Source organism: Nyctereutes procyonoides, unplaced genomic scaffold, assembly GCF_905146905.1.
Source record: "Nyctereutes procyonoides isolate TBG_1078 unplaced genomic scaffold, NYPRO_anot_genome, whole genome shotgun sequence".
NCBI classification, from domain to species: domain Eukaryota; kingdom Metazoa; phylum Chordata; class Mammalia; order Carnivora; family Canidae; genus Nyctereutes; species Nyctereutes procyonoides.
Genome location: NW_026575125.1, coordinates 88788845 through 88805312, shown reverse-complemented (window position 1 = coordinate 88805312; position 16468 = coordinate 88788845). Strand labels below are relative to the sequence as shown.

Sequence of the window (16468 nt, the reverse complement as noted above, 5' to 3'; positions counted from 1 at the left end):
GTACTAGAAATGCCTTTGAGCCCTTTAACCTAAAAATTCCACACCTATGAATTCATGCCAAAAACTCACAGGTGAACTGAGATGCCTCCGTAAAGATGCTCATTGTATCAGTGTTTGTAATAGCAAAGTATTAGAAACAACTGAAATATCCATCTGTAAGGGACTGCTTTATCCTCAATCCCTAGACCAGTGCCTGGCATGTAGTAGGTGCTCAAAAAATATTTGTTGAGTGAATGGATAGCCATACATAATTCATTCATACTAAGGAATTTTCTACGTTTATTTAAAGAATGAGGTATATATGTATGTCCTTACATGGAAAAAGCTCCAAAAATATTTATAAAATGCAAGTTGCAGAGGAGGCACCTGGCTGGCTCAGTTGATAGAGCATGTGATTCTTGATCTCTGGGCCTTGAGTTTGAGCCGCATATTGGGTGTAGAGAGTACTTTAAAAAGTTACAGAATAATTCTATTTGTGAAAAAACAATATACACAAAGGAGTGCCTGGCTGGCTCAGTCAGTAGAGCATGTGACTCTTGATCTCAGGGTTGTAAGTTCTAGCCCCAAGTTGGGTGTAGAGATTACTTAAAAATAAAATCTTACAAAAAATAATATCTGTGCGTGTGTAACTATGTTCCCGTACATCAGCTAACAGTGGGGGCCTCACAGGTAGAAAGTGTGAGTGAAGGGCAAAGGGCGAAGGGACTTTCACATTTAAACATTTAAATGCTGCAGACTCCCAAATTTGTATTCCTGGCTTCAACCATCTGACTTGTATATCCAATTCATCATCCAAACTTGGATGTCTCATTGGTATCTAAAGTTGAGCATGCCCCAAGCCTAACTCCTATTATTCCTCCACAAATCTACCCCTTCTATAATTTCTTCTCAGTATATCTTAGTTCTTTACAAGTTGTTTAGGTCAAAAAACCTTAGAGTCATCTCTTATATTTCTTACACACCCTGAATCCAACCCAATAGCAAATCCTGTTGACTCTGCCTTCAAAGTACATCCAAGATTCAACCACGTGTCCTCACCTCTACCAATACCACCCTAGTCCCAGCTACCAGCATCTCTTGCCTACATTATTTTAACAGTGTCTCTACTGGCCCCTCTGCATTCTCCCTGTCTCCCCCTAGAGTCTATTTGTAACATACCAGTTGGTGATTCTAATCAACCCCTCTGATCAGTCTGTACTTAGAATGGCCTACGAGATCCAATGTCTTGGTTATCTCTTGCCATGCAACAGATTACCCTGAAATTGAGCAGCTTAAAACGACGTACACATCGTATCCCACTGTTTCTGTGGATCAGGAGTCTGAGTATTGCTTAGCTGGGCCTCCAGGTGAGGGTCTGTCACTAGGTTGTGATCAAGGTGGGGATCTAGGATCTCTCACAAGGCTATAATCAGGATTTCAGTTGAGACCTCACTCATCTCAAGGTTCATGTGGGTCATGATCTGATGCCAGGCTTGCTCAGTGGTTGTTGGCAGGATCTGGATCCTTACAGATTGCTGGACTGAGGACCTCGGTTCCTTACCACATGGCTTCTCCATTAGGCAATTTATAACATTGCAGCTGGCTTCATCAAAGTGAACACACCAGACAGTGACAGACTACCAGCATGTAGAAGCCAGAGTCTTAGAAATATATATTTATTTGAGAGGGGGAGAGAGAGAGGGAGAGAGCGTGCGCGCGCACACACACACACACACACACACACACACACACACACACACGTGAGGAGAGGGAGAGGGAGAGAATCTCAAGCAGACTCCCCACTGAGTGCAGAGCCCCATGACCTGAGTGGAAATCAAGAGTAGGACACTTGGGGCACCTGAGTGGTTCAGTCCTTCAGGTGCCTGACTCTTGATTTCCACTCAGGTCTTGATCTCATGGCTATGGGATTGAGCCCTGCATGGGGCTCTGTGCTCCACTAGGAGTATGCTTGAGATTCTTTATCTCCCTCTTCCTCTGCCCCTCCCCAGTGTGTGCTCTCACTCTCTCTCTAAAATAAATAAATAAATCTTTAAAAAAAACGGGGGGTACCTGGGAGGCTCAGATGGTTAAGCATCTGCCTTCGGCTCAGGTCATGATCTCCAGGTCCTGGAATCAAGCCCTGCATTGGGCTCCCTGCTCAGTGGGAAGTCTGCTTCTCCTTCTCCCTCTGTTTCTCACCACCCCTTCTCTCTTTTTCTTTCCTGTAAATAAAGAAATAAAAATAAAAATAAAGAAATAAAATCTTTAAAAAAAATCACAGAAAGTGCCAAGACCATTCAATGGGGAAAAAATAGTCTGTTTACCAAATGGTTCTGGACAATCAGATTTCCATATGCAAAAGAATGAAATTGGTCCCCTACCTCACTCCACATATAAAAATTAACTTAAAAATAAATTGATGATCTAATTATAAGAGCTAAAGCAATAAGACTCCTAGAAAAGGGACACCTGGGTGGCTCAGCGGTTAAGCATCTGCCTTTGGCTCAGGGCATGATCCTGGGATTGAGCCCTGCATCAAGCTCCCTGTTCAGCAGAGCTTCCTTCTCCTTCTCCCTCACCCCCTTCTTCCTTCCCTGCTGCTCGTGCTCTCTCCCTCACTTGCACCTTTCTTTTTCAAATAAATAAACAAAATATTTTTTAAAACAACCAGATAGAATTACCATATGCTCAAGCAATTCCAATCCTAGGTATATGTCCAAGAGAAATAAAAGCAAATATCATATGGATACTTGTTTTTTTTTTTAAAGATTTTATTTCTTTATTCATGAGAGACACAGAGAGAAAGAGAGGCAGAGACACAGGCAGGGGGAGAAGCAGGCTCCATGCAGGGAGATCGATGTGGGACTCGATCTCGGGTCTCCAGGATCATGCCCCGGGCCGAAGGCAGGCACTAAACCGCTGAGCCACCCAGGGATCCCCTCATATGGATACTTATACATAAATGTTTGGAGCAGCATTTTTTCTAATAGCCAAAGGATGGAAACAACCCAAATGTCCATCAGTAGGTGAACAGCTAAAAAAATATGGTATAGCCACATAGTGAAATATTTTCAGCCATAAAAAGGAACGAATTCCTGCTACATGTTATACCTTGGATGAGCCTTGAAAAAATTGTGCTAAATAAAAGAAACCAGACACAAAAGATGAACTATTATACGATTCCTTTTATATGAAATGCCCAGAAAAGGCAAAACTTTTTGAGGCAGAAGAGAGTAGGGGTTGCCAGGACTGGCAGAAAAGGAAATAGGTTGGAATTCCTTAGTGGGTATGAGGTGTTCTTCTGGGGTGATGAAAAAGTTTTGCAACTAGAGAGAGGTGGTGGTGAATGTACCAAATTGGACATTTAACTGTAGAATATTATTCAAACTTGGGACACCTGGGCGGCTCAGGGGTTGAGCATCTGCCTTTGGTTCAGGTCGGGATCCTGGGGTCCTGGGATCGAGTCCCACATAAGGCTCCTTGCGGCGAGGCTGCTTCTCCCTCTGCCTGTGTCCCTGACTCTCTCTGTGTGTCTCTCATGAATAAATAAATAACATCTTTTTAAAAAGTTTAAAAAGGTATTATTCAACCTTAAAAAAGAAGGGAATCCTATCACCTGCTATAATGGATATGGATGAACCTCAACACATGATGTGGAGTGAAATAAGCCAGCCACAAAAAAACAATGGTTATATGACTCTACTCATTTGAGACATACATCTATAGTGGTCAAAATTTTGGGAACAAAAAGTAGAAAGGTGGTTGTCAGGGGCTGAGAAGTGAGGGGGAAGAAATGGAGAGTTGTTCAGTGGGTATGAAGTTTCAATTTTGCTAGATGAAAAAGTTCTAGAAATCTGTTTCACAACAATGAGAATATAATTAACACTGCTGAACGGTACACTTAAAAATGGTTAAGAGGATAAATTTTATATTATGTGCCCTTTATCACAACTGATTTTTTTTTCTGAAATAGGCTCCATGCCCAACATGGGGCTTGAACTCAATGACCCTGAGATCAAGAGTCATGGCAATCCCTGGGTGGCTCAGCGGTTTAGCACCTGCCTTCGGCCCAGGGCATGATCCTGGAGACCGGGATTGAGTCCCACGTCAGGCTCCCTGTATGGAGCCTGTTTCTCCCTCTGCCTGTGTCTCTGCCTCTCTCTCTCTCTATGTGTCTCTCATGAATAAATAAATAAAATCTTTAAAAAAAAGAGTCACATGTTCTACTGACTGAGCCAGCTAGGCTCCCCTCACAAATAATTTTTTTAATTTAAAAAATGATTAATTGTATGTTATATAATTAACATAAAATAAATAAAAAATAGCACATCAAAAAGAAGAAGGAGGAGGAGGAAGAGAAGGAGATGGTGGGGAGTGGCAGGTGAAACAAGACTAGCAAAAAGTCACTATCTGTTGAATCTGGGTGATGGGTACATGAGGATTCATTATACTATTCTTTCTGCCTTTCTGTATATTGTGTATAAAATTTTCCATAATTAAAAATAGAGAAATTGAGGGGTGCCTGGGTGGCTCAGTTGGTTAAGCATCCGACTTGATTTCAACTCGGGTCATGATTTCAGAGTCGTGAGATGGAGCCCCGCATGGGGCTCCACGCTCAGGGCAGAGTCACCTTGGGATTCTCTCTCTGCCTCTGTTCCTCCTCCTGTACACACACACACACACACACTCTCTCTCTCTCTCTCTCTCAAATAAATAAGATCTTTTTTAAAAAATAGAGAAATTGTGCTTGTAAAACTGTAGCAATATAATACATATTATCTGTTTTCAGAAATTTCCTTAGTCTGAAAGTCTAAAATCAATCATACCCTGATAAACCAGTTGTGTGTGCTGGTTTGGAGTGACCACGATGGCTAAATAAATAAATAAATAAATAGGCTGATAAGGAAGCCAGAGAGCATTGGGAAGAATGATGTCTAAGGTAACATATTCATATAGTTGTTCTGATTATGCGATAATCTGCCTTTTAAAAATGGCTTTCTGTGTCCAGAAACTACTGAAAGTTCATGGAAGATCACCAGGAGAATGAAAACACGATAGCAAGGGAATTAATGCATAGGCAGCATTTATCAACTAAACATCGTACTGAAATATATGGTCCTCCCCGGTGACTGCAGTTTTCGTGACATTCAGAAATATTTATTAAATACATGCACCACCAGGGCTGCCATACCGAGCAATTCTAGAGAATACCAATCACATCCTAAATCACATGAATGGCACCCCCCTTGGAGATATGTAGGGACAGTCTGTTCAGCTGTCTGCAAGTGGCCTTGTGCTGTATCCACTCATTCTTCTCACTCCCCAGGGATACCGGGGTTGAGAGAAAAATTATGAGCAAACAAACAAAATAAACCAAAACCAGAGACTTATGGGGCTTCATAAGGTCTGAATCTCACCAAGGCAGAGTTATAGTAATCCTGGGGTCCCAGGATCGAGTCCCACGTTGGGCTCCCTGCATGGAGCCTGCTTCTCCCTCTGCCTGTGTCTCTGCCTCTCTCTCTCTCCTTCTGTGTCTCATGAATAAATAAATAAAATTTTTTTAAAAAGTGACTGTAAACAATGAGAGCCTTTGATTTCTCAAAACTCAGAAGCTGAATTACCTAGAGTGAAATAGTCATGATTTCTGAAACAGCTGAATTAAAGAGTACCTACGTATTGTAAAACATCATATTTGTGTTCTTCCCTTTTCTTCAATGAATCTGCTCAAAACGGTTCCTTTAGATTAAGCTAGAATTAAAAGAAAATATAGTGGGCTGATGGTTACATGTATATGCATATTTATTCATATATATATATATATATATATATATAACAAGTGTGCTTTATTGTTTATAATTATAGCTCAAGGGATCCCTGGGTCACAGCGGTTTGGCACCTGCCTTTGGCCCAGGGCGTGATCCTGGAGACCCGGGATCGAATCCCACGTCAGGCTCCCAGTGCATGGAGCCTGCTTCTCCCTCTGCCTGTATCTCTGCCTCTCTCTCTCTCTCTCTCTCTGTGATTATCATAAATAAATAAAAATTAAAAAAATAATTATAGCTCAATAAAGTTGAATGTGTATATAGATATACAATATATATTTATATACATGTATATGTATTTATATAAGAACACACATATATTTATTTATATATTTATGTGTGTGTGTGTGTGTGTGTGTGTGTGTGTGTATCAATGTTGGCATGCCTGAAGGCTCACTCTTTGGACCCCTTCTCTAGCTACTCTTCTATCCCTTGATGATCCATCTTATACCATCTGTACCAGTGCTGTCCAACAGAAATGTAATGTGAGCCACATATATCACTTAAAATCTTCTCGGGACGCCTGGGTGGCTCAGCGGTTGAGCATCTGCCTTTGGCTCAGGGCGTGAACCTGGAGTCCCAGGATCGAGTCCCGCATCGGGTTTCCTGCATGGAGCCTGCTTCTCTCTCTGCCTGTGTCTCTGCCTCTCTCTCTCCCTCTGTCTTTCATGCATAAATAAATAAAAGTGTTTTAAAATATAAAAAATAGTCTTCTATTAGCCAATGGACACCTGGTTGGCTCAGTTGGTAGAGCATGTGACTCTTGATCTCAGGGTTGTAAGTTTGAGCCTGACGTTGTTGTGTGGAGATTACTTAAAGTCTTTTGGGGTGCCTGGGTGGTTCAGTCAGTTAAGCATCTGCCCTTGGCTCAGGTCATGATCTCAGGGTCCTGGATCAAGCCCCGCATTGGTCTCCTTGCTCAGGGGGGAGCCTGCTTCTCCCCCTGCTTGTGCTCTATTGCGCTCTCGCTATCATATAAATAAATAATAAAAATAAATTAAAATGAATAAATTATTTAAAAAATAGGCGAAATTAATTTTGATGTTTTCTTTAACCCAACACAGGTTGCCTGCAGTATGTTAAAGTAGAACATTCCCATGAAACTTGTCATAAGCCGAAATAATATAAAGCAAAGAAGCAATTACCATTAATTTATATGGAAAAGTGTTTGAATGTTCCCAGACCTAAAAATAATCTGCCTTGGGCTTTTCTGATACCTTAAGACACATCTTGCTAATGGGTGCAAGAACTAAGTAGAGATAAATCACAGATGTTCACAGATACAGGTTAAAGCCATGGCTGCTTGATGCTGAGATGCTGAGTGTAGTTCCCAGGGAAGGAGGCTGGCAGGGCCGCTCTAGCTCTTTGGGGTGCACTGCCTGTAACAGCCCGCTACAAAACAAACACTAGTTTCACTTTTTGCTTTTTTTTTTTTTTTTTTTTGTAAAAGTGAGAATCTTCCTTGGATTTCTTCCAGTTTAGCAAAAGCAGGTACTAATGTAGGTCTTTAGTAAAAGTGAAGTGGCATGATGTGACCTTTCGAAAAGCAAGAGATATTTGTATATCCTAAATGTAATGTCAACATGTGATCAATATAAAATAATTTTTTAAAGATTTTATTTATTTATTTGAGAGAGTGAGAGAGAGAGAGCACAGGAGCAGGGACAGAAGTTGAGGGAGAAGCAGACTCCCTGCTGAGCAGGAAGCCGCACGCAGGGCTCCATCTCATGACCCTGGGATCATGACCTGAACTGAAGGCAGACGCTTAACAGACTGAGCCACGTGCCCATAAAATAATTATTGATGAGATATTTCACTTTCCTTTTTCTGTATTGTCTTTGAAATCCAGTGTGTTTTACACTTACAGCACATCTCAATTCAGATCAGTCATGTTTCAAGGGTTCAATAGTCAAGGTAGCCAGTGGCTGCTGTACTTGATGGCGCAGATGTATATGCTAAAAACTTCCAAATTTACCTCTGCAGCTCAGATCTCTCCCCTGCGCTGCAGTACAGCCAATTGTCTACTCAACCACCCTACCTAGATTTAGCATAGGCATTTCAAACTTAATATGTCCAAAATGAAGCCTCTCATCTTCTCCCAAAAACATTTCGAAGGCTTACACATCTCAGTTAATGGCAACTCCATTTTTCCAGGTGTTCAGGCCCAAAACCTTGGAGCCAGCCTAAACTCCTCTCTCTTACAGGCCACATCCAGTGAGTGCATTGACATATCCTGGGGGCTCTACCTTCAAAATTTAAGACCATTTCTCACCACCTCTGTTGTCACTACCCTGGTCCAAAGCACCAGCATATCTTCCTAGGTAATGCCTCAGCCTCCTGAATGGTCGGTCTTGTTGGTAGCCTTGGCTCCTTCAGTTTGTTCATAACACAGCAGCCAGCGGGGGGCCCTGTTACAGTTGACCCTTGAGCAACGTGGAAGCCAGGGGTGCTGACCCCCACAAGGTTGAAAATGCATGTATAACTTTTGAGTCCCCCAGGACTGAACTACCGATAGTCTACTGTTCACCACAAGCTTGACAGATGACATAAATAGTCAATTAACACATATTTTGTATGTTATATGTATTATATACTATATTCTTACAATAATGTAAGCTGGAAAAAAGGAAATATTAAGAAAATCATAAGGAAGGGTTGCCTGGGTGGCTCAGTGAGTTGAGCATCTGCCTTTGGCTCAGGTCATGATCCCAGATTCCTGGGATGGAGCCCCTCATTGGGGTCCCTGCTGTGAGAAGTCTGTTTCTCCCTGTCCTTCTACCTCTCCCTCTGCCCCTGCTTATGTGCTCCCTCTCTCTCACTCTGTCTCTCAAATAAATAAATAAAACCTCTTTTTTTAAAAAAAGAAAATCATAAGGAAGAGATAATACATCTACAGTACTATACTGTGTTTATTGAAAAAAATCCATGTATAAGTGGCCCAGTGCAATTGAAACCCATGCTATTCGAGGGTCGACCGTAATATGAAAGTCAGATTGAGACAGGTCTGCTCAGAACCCCTAGCAGCTCCTTATGTCACTCCATAAGAGCTAAAGTCCTGATAATAGTTTGAGACCTCTCTGTGCTCCTCTGTAGTCTCCCTCTGGGTGGCTCACACCAGGCCTACTGGCTTCCTGGCCTTTTCTCAAAAACACCAGGCAAGTTTCAGCCTCAGGGCATTTGCATTTGCTGTCTCCTCTGTCTGGAATGCTGTTGCCCCAGACTTCCACGTGGCTCCTGCCCGCCCCCCTCTAGCTTTGCTCAGACACCACTTTCTCAGTGAGGCCTTCACTGAACATCCTATTTAAAATTGCAACCCACCCCACCCCCCAGACTCTTTCTTTTCTTTTTCTTTCCTGTTTTCTCCCCTAAGTACTCATTATCTATATATTTTGTTTCGTGTCTGTCTCTCCTCAGTAGATTATAAGCTCTGTGCAAGCAGTTTTTTGCCTGTTTTATTCATCATTGTATCCATTGTACTTAGAGCAGTGTTTGACACATGGTAGGTGCTCAATAAACATTTGTTGAATGACTAAATGATGTAAAATTCCTATCCAGTATCATTGTTCATAATATGAAGAAAGTATGTGATAAAAAGACACAAATGTGAGACACTTAACTATAGAGAACAAACTGAGGGTTGCTGGAGGGGAAAGAAGGATGAGGTAACTGGGTGATGGGGATTAAGGAGGGCACATGATGTAGTGAGCACTGGGTGTGATATGCAACTGATGAATCACTAAATTCTACCCCTGAAATTAGTAATGCACTATGTTAACTATCTTGAATTTAAATAAAACAACAAAAAAGGCATAAATGCACTGTTCTTGTTTTGTTTTTTTTAAGATTTTTTAAAAGATTTATTATTATTATTTTTTTAGGGACGGGGAGGAGCAGAGGGAGAGAGAAACTCAAGCGGACTCCACACTAAGTGCTGAGTGCAATGTGGGGCTCAATTCCATGACTCCGAGATCAGGACCCTGAAATCAGGATTTGAGTTGAAACCAATAGATGCTCAACTACTGAGCTACACAGGCACCCTTTAAGATTTTTAAAAAAGTAATTTCTACACTCAATATGGGGCTCAAACTTAAAATTTCAAAATCAAGAGTCTTGTGCTCTGCCAACCGAGCCAGCCAGGCACCCTGCACTGTTCTTGTATTTAAACAAGACTTAAAATTTCTTTTTTAATTAAAAAATTTTAATTTCAACATTTTTAAACATTGATTTTATATGTCATATTTTAAAAAAGATTTTATTTATTTGACAGAGGGTGAACAAGCATGAATGGAGAGGGGGTGAGAAGGGAGAGAGGCAGAGGGAGAAGCAGATGCCCCGCTGGGCAGGGAGTCCAATGCAAGTCTCAATTCAATCCCAGGACCCTAAGATCATGACCTGGGCTGAAGGCAGACACTTAACTGACTGAGCCACTCAACACACTCCTATATGCCACATTTAATAATAAAGCTTAAAAATAAAAATATCTGAGCTTAATGTATTTTATTTTTAATAAAATAAAAATTGGGGCACCTGGCTGGCTCAGTTGGTAGAGCATGTGACTCCTGATTGGGGGTTGTAAATTTGAGCCCCATGTTGGGTGTAGAGATTACTTTAAAAAATAAAAAGTCTTTACTTATAAAAAGATTTATTTATTTATTTTAGAGAGAGAATTTGTGAGCAAGCAGGGGGAGGGACAGAAAGAGAGAGACCTGAAGCATATTCCCTGCTGAGAATGGAGCCCTATCCGGGGCTCCTTCCCAGGACCCTGAGATTGTGACCTGAGCTGAAATCAACTGACTGAGCTACCCAGATCCCCCCAAATAATACAATCTTTAAAATCCTTAAAAATAAATAGATAAAATAAAAATAAGTTAATCTTATAAACGTTCAGTCATTGGTACTTTGGCATCTTATAAAATTTCTAGAGCATGAGAATCTAATCATAATCCTTTCTTGTAGCAATTAATTTGCCAGAAAATATTTTTGTTGTTTGATTGTCTACTTTAATTCAAATGAGTATATTATATCTTGAGCTCCTGGTGGAGTTCCAGCAACATGTCATAATTTAAGAGTGTTCCTTGTTCACATACGTGTGGAAAATTCTGTTTGGTCTATTATAGAAACTACTCCAGGGGGCACCTGGGTGGTTCAGTCGGTTAAGTGTCTGCCTTTGGCTCAGGTCATGATCTCAGGGTCCTGAGATTGAGCCCCACGTGGGGCTCCCTGCTCAGCGGGGACTCTGCTTCTCCCTCTCCCCCCACTCCCTCCCCCAACTCATGTTCTCCCTCTTTCTAATAAATAAAGAAAATTTTAAAAAAACTACTTCATCTCCTTGATCCTTTACTTAAGTTCCTGGAGTTTCTCCAGCTTGATAACTTCATATGGTTGTGTGTTTTTCTTCTCCTGATTAAAAAAAAATATTTTTTAAATTTTAAGTAGGCTTCACATCCAACACGGGGCTTCAATTCAGGACCCTGAGATCAAGAGTTGCAGACTCCATGGACTGAGCCAGCTGGGCACCCCTCTTCTGATTTGTCAATGTAAGAAAGCCTGAATCTTTCCACACCAAGTGCTCTGCCATTGTATTGCTTTTCCACTAAGAGTGAGCAATTCAATTTTTCCCTCTGAGAGGATTTATTTTTTTGTATCTAATCCTTAATGGCTATTGACTTTGGCTTCATATTTCTCTTGAAATGGCTGAAAATGTCTATAGAGTTAGTGTATTTTTGACTCCTTGTCCTCCTCAGAGTAGTCTATGTGACAAGCTTTCTGGAATTTTCTTTTTTTTAAAACACCTTTTCAAAAATTTTATGTATGTATTTTGTATGTATGTGTTTATGTAATCTCCACACCCAACATGGGACTCAAAACTCACAACCCCGAGGTCAAGAGTCACATTAGCCAGCCAGTTGCCTCTTGAAATTTTCTTTTTCTGCCATTTTAACTGGTAGTTGATTTGAAATTTCGGGGCTGGGGTGCTTCTAAATGTTAAATTCTTTCCTCAGACCCTCCTTGCACAAGCTAGAAAAGTATACAGATACATAACATACATACCTATCATTATGTATATATCAAATGTATGCATATACTTGTACATATTTGTTCACTGTGGCAGATTTTGAGTAGTATGTTAGTATTGTGAGTGATTAAAATATATTCCTTTAGGTATACATATTGCTATGGTCTGAATGTTTGTGTCTCCCTAAATTCATATGTTGAAATCCTAATGTTCCATGTGATGGTATTCGAAAGTGAGGCTTTTGAGGGGTGACTGGGTTTGACAGTGGAGCCCTCATGAATGGGATTAGTGTTCTTATAAAAAGAGACCCCCCACAAGGCTCCCTAACTCCTTTCTCCATGTGAGCATACAATGAGACATCTGCTACCCAGGAGAGGGCCCTCACCTGACCAAGCTGGCTGGCATCTTAATCTCAGACTTCCAGCCTCCAAAACTGCGAGCAATAAATTTCTGTTGTTCATGAGCCACCCTGTCTGTGGTATTTTGTTATAGCAGCCCAAATGGACTAAGACACATGTGCATACACACACACATATGAATATACATATATTCATACACACGAGTATGTGCGACTATTATGTATGTATATACATAAAGTTTATGTATATACTTCCCATGCAAGTTTGTCTACTTTTGCTCCATGTATACCTGTCCATAGACAAAATACAGTATCTCTCCTCTGTTTCATTGCCTGTTTCTAAAATGAATGGGCTACACCTGCTTCCCCTTCCTTTGCCCCTTCGTCCATAGCCACCTGCCAGCTGGACTCTCTTCACTGCTTGATACAATCTTGCCTGCAAGTGCTCGCCACATTCAATAACCTTTCCCCAATCCTCACTACCTGGCTCTGCACTGTTTCTTGTTCTCTCCCTCTTGAATCTCTTCTCCATTAAAGGCTCCCATGGTGTGTGTGTGGGGGGGGAGAAGATGAAAAAAAAAAAAGAAAAGAAAAGATTGGTATGGCCTGGTCCCTGTGACATGAAAGGATGGGGTCCTGGGCCAATGTCCTGCTTTGCCACTCCCTATTTGCAGGCCAGTTTCCAGTCCCGATCTCTGGCTTCTCACATCCTAATGTGTGTTTCTTAGCTGGATGTTCTGCTGTTTCTTTAAGCCGAACATGCCAGAAATACAGCTCCTTATCTTCTACAAAGCCAGCTTCCCTAGCTTCTCTTTTTCTGTCCATGACATCATCACCAGGCATGAAACCTGAGTCATCTTTGACTCCTTTCTTGACTTTACACCCACACGCAACTAGTCCTGTTGATTATTTAAAAAAAGTTTGAATTTATGAAATATTTCAAATATATAGAAAGGAACATAAAATAAACACCTATTTGACCACGGATCAGACATGACACATCCAAATATTTTTGCCAAATGGGCTTCAGAGTTTTCCTTTTCTCTTCAAAATTTTTGTTTCATGGGGCACCTGACTGGCTCTGTTGGAAGAGTGTGCAACTCTCGATCTTGAGGTTGTGGGTTCAAGCCCCGCATTGGGTATAGAGATTACTTAAAGAAACAAAATCTTAAAAAAAAACTGGAACAAATATTTTATTCATTTATTTACTTTAGGTTTCTTTACATAATCTCTACACCCAACATGGGGCTTAAACCCACAAACCTGAGATCAAGAGTCATATGGTCTACTGATTGAGCCAGCCAGGAGCCCTTGTTCCAGTTTTATTGAGCTCTAATTTACATACATCTCTGTACAAATTTAAGTATAGGGCACAATGACTCGACGTACATGCATTGCAAAACAATTATCACAGTAAATATAATTAACATCCATCTCCTCACATAGTTACAAAAAAAATTTCAGAGTTTCTCAAGAAATAATTATTAATATATTGAAATATCCTCTATCCCTTTCCTCAATCCTCTTCCCCACTCCCTTAGAGGTAACCACTATCTGAATTCTGTGTATAACTTCCCATGCAAGGTTTGATAGACTTACTACATATACATTTATCTATTAATAATATATAATACTGTTTTGTATATTTAAAAGTTTTACAGACATGGTATATTGTACCTATCATCCTACAAATCGCTTTTGTAATTCAACATAATGATTTTTAAAAATTTTTTTATTTAAATTCAATTTAGTTAACATATAGTGCATTATTAGTTTCACGGGTAGAATTTAGTGATTCATCAGTTGCACGTCACACCCAGTGCTCATTACATCACGTGCCCTCCTTAATGCCCATCACTCAGTTACCCCATCCCCCAACCCCCTCTGCTCCAGCAACCCTCAGTTTGCTTCTTAGTTAAGAGTCTCTTATGGTTTGTCTACCTCTCTGTTTTTATCTCATTTTATTTTTCCTTCCCTTCCCCTATGTTCACCTGTTTTGTTTCTTAAATTCCACATATGAGTGAAATCACATATTTGTCTTTCTCTGACTTATTTCACTTAGCATAATACCCTCTAGTTCCAACCATATCATTGCAAATGGCAAGATTTAATTCTTTTTGGTGGCTGAGTAATATTCCAGTGCTGTGTGTATGTGTGTGTGTGTGTGTGTGTGTGTGTGTGTATGCCACATCTTCTTTATCCATTCATCTGTCATTGATTATCTGGGACAGAGTATTATGTCCATCGACATAATGATTTTGAGTATTATTCATACTAATACATGCATACCTAGCTCATTCCTTTGAACTGTTATAAGCAATCCCATTGTATGACTACGCTGTAATTTATTTACCCATTACCTTACTGATGTACAATTTTTTTCCAAGTTTTCACCATCTCTAGTCATACTGGACTGACCTTTTGGTTTTTTTAAAATATTTTATTTATTTATTCATGAGAGACACACAGAGAGAGGCAGAGACACAGGCAGAGGGAAAAGCAGGTTCCGTGCAGGGATCCCGATGTGGGACTTGATCCCAGGACTGGGATCATGCCCTGAGCCGAAGGCAGACACTCAACGGCTGAACCACCCAGGCGTCCCGACATTTTTTTTTTTAAATATGGAACACAGGATGCCTGGTTGGCTCAGTCAGTAGAGCATGTGGTCCTTGATCTGGGTGGGGGGTGGGCAGGGGCAGGTTTGAGTTCAAGCTCCACATGGGGTGCAGAGATTACTTAGAAATAAAATCTTTTAAAACATAATAAAATAAAATATGGAACGCTTCATGAATTTACATGTCATCCTTGCATGGGGCCATACTAATCTTCTCTGTATCGTTCTAATTTCAGTGTCTTTGCTGCCCAAGTGAGCAGGGGATAGATCATTCTTGTACACGTTTCCTTGTGCAACCATGTAAGTTTCTCTGGAGTTTATATAGGACCATCCTCACCTTTCCCATGAACTAGCAATTTATGAAAATTCCCTTCTCTTCTCATCCTCATGATTGTTATTATCAGACTTCCTTCTAAATGCATTCACATTCTGGAGGCACCTGGGTGGTTCAGTGGGTTAAGAGTCTGCCTTCAGATCAGGTCATGAACCTGGGGTCCTGGGATCAAGCCCTACATTAAGCTCTCTGCTCAGTGGGGAACCTGCTTCTCCCTCTCCCTCTGCAGCTCCCCGATGATTGTGCTCTCTTACTCCCTCTCCTTCTGTCAAATAAATAAACTCTTATTTTTTAAAAAAGCATTCACATTCTGTTCTATTTAAGTATTTGATTATTCTGGGATTTATTTTTGTCCACGGTGTGTGGTAGTGATCTAACATTATCAATGTATTCCATTTGGACAAGCAATTTTTTCCAGAATCATTTAATAAACAGTCTATCCTCTCTCTTCCTATTTATAAAGTCACCTCAGTCAAGTAACAAGTTTCCATATATGAGTGAGTCTGTCCTGGCTTCTCTGTTCCATTCCATTAAAACTCTTACCTATTCTTTGTCCAATACCACAATGTCTTCATTGCTATATTTTTATAAAAAGTCATCATATCTGGTAAGGAAAATTCACTCTTATTGTTCTTCAGAATGTGTGAGTTATTGACACTTTTCACTTCCATACAATTGGAGGACCAACTTATCAAATTTCATGCACACACACACACACAAACCTATGGGGTTTTTATTGGAATTGTCTTGAATTTATTGATCAGTTGGGGGACAACTGATCTCTTCATGATAGTGTGTCTTCCCACTATTGAATGTAGTGTACTCCTCTCTTCGGTAATGTCATCTTCTAATTTTCACTAAAAAGTTTTTAAATATATTTTATTCAATTTGCTTAACAAAAAGCTAGTTGTTTAATAGCTTTTGTCCTATTATGAGTATGATTTTTTCTATTTTATTTTTTGATTAGTCATTCTTAATATATAGAATCCAATTGAACATATTTTTTGAACATATATATTTTTATTTTTAATAATATATTTATTATTTTATTATATATTATGAAATACATATATATTTTAAAGTAAGCCCTAGGTCCAATGTAGGACTTGAACTCACGACCCTGAGATCAAGAGTCACATGCTCCAACTGAGCCAGCCAGGCATGCCCACTGGTTAACTATTTAGAAAAAAAAGTCTATTTATTATCACCCCACTCCAGGCACATTAAAGGGTAAAAATAAATCAATAAAACCATAAAAATCTAGAAGACAGCATAAGTAATATTTATCTGGTCTCTAGAAGAGGAAAATTGTTCTGTGTATGGGGGTGGGGAAGCAAGAGATTGA

General features: G+C 40.2%; 1 non-coding gene across 1 annotated transcript; it reads right to left on the bottom strand.

The window, feature by feature from the left end:
- Nucleotides 1-14943: 14943 nt before the first annotated feature.
- Nucleotides 14944-15049, bottom strand: LOC129518930 (U6 spliceosomal RNA). Its single transcript, XR_008666268.1, has one exon. It is a non-coding gene; the product is annotated as a U6 spliceosomal RNA (small nuclear RNA).
- Between the last annotated feature and the right edge of the window lie 1419 nt (nucleotides 15050-16468).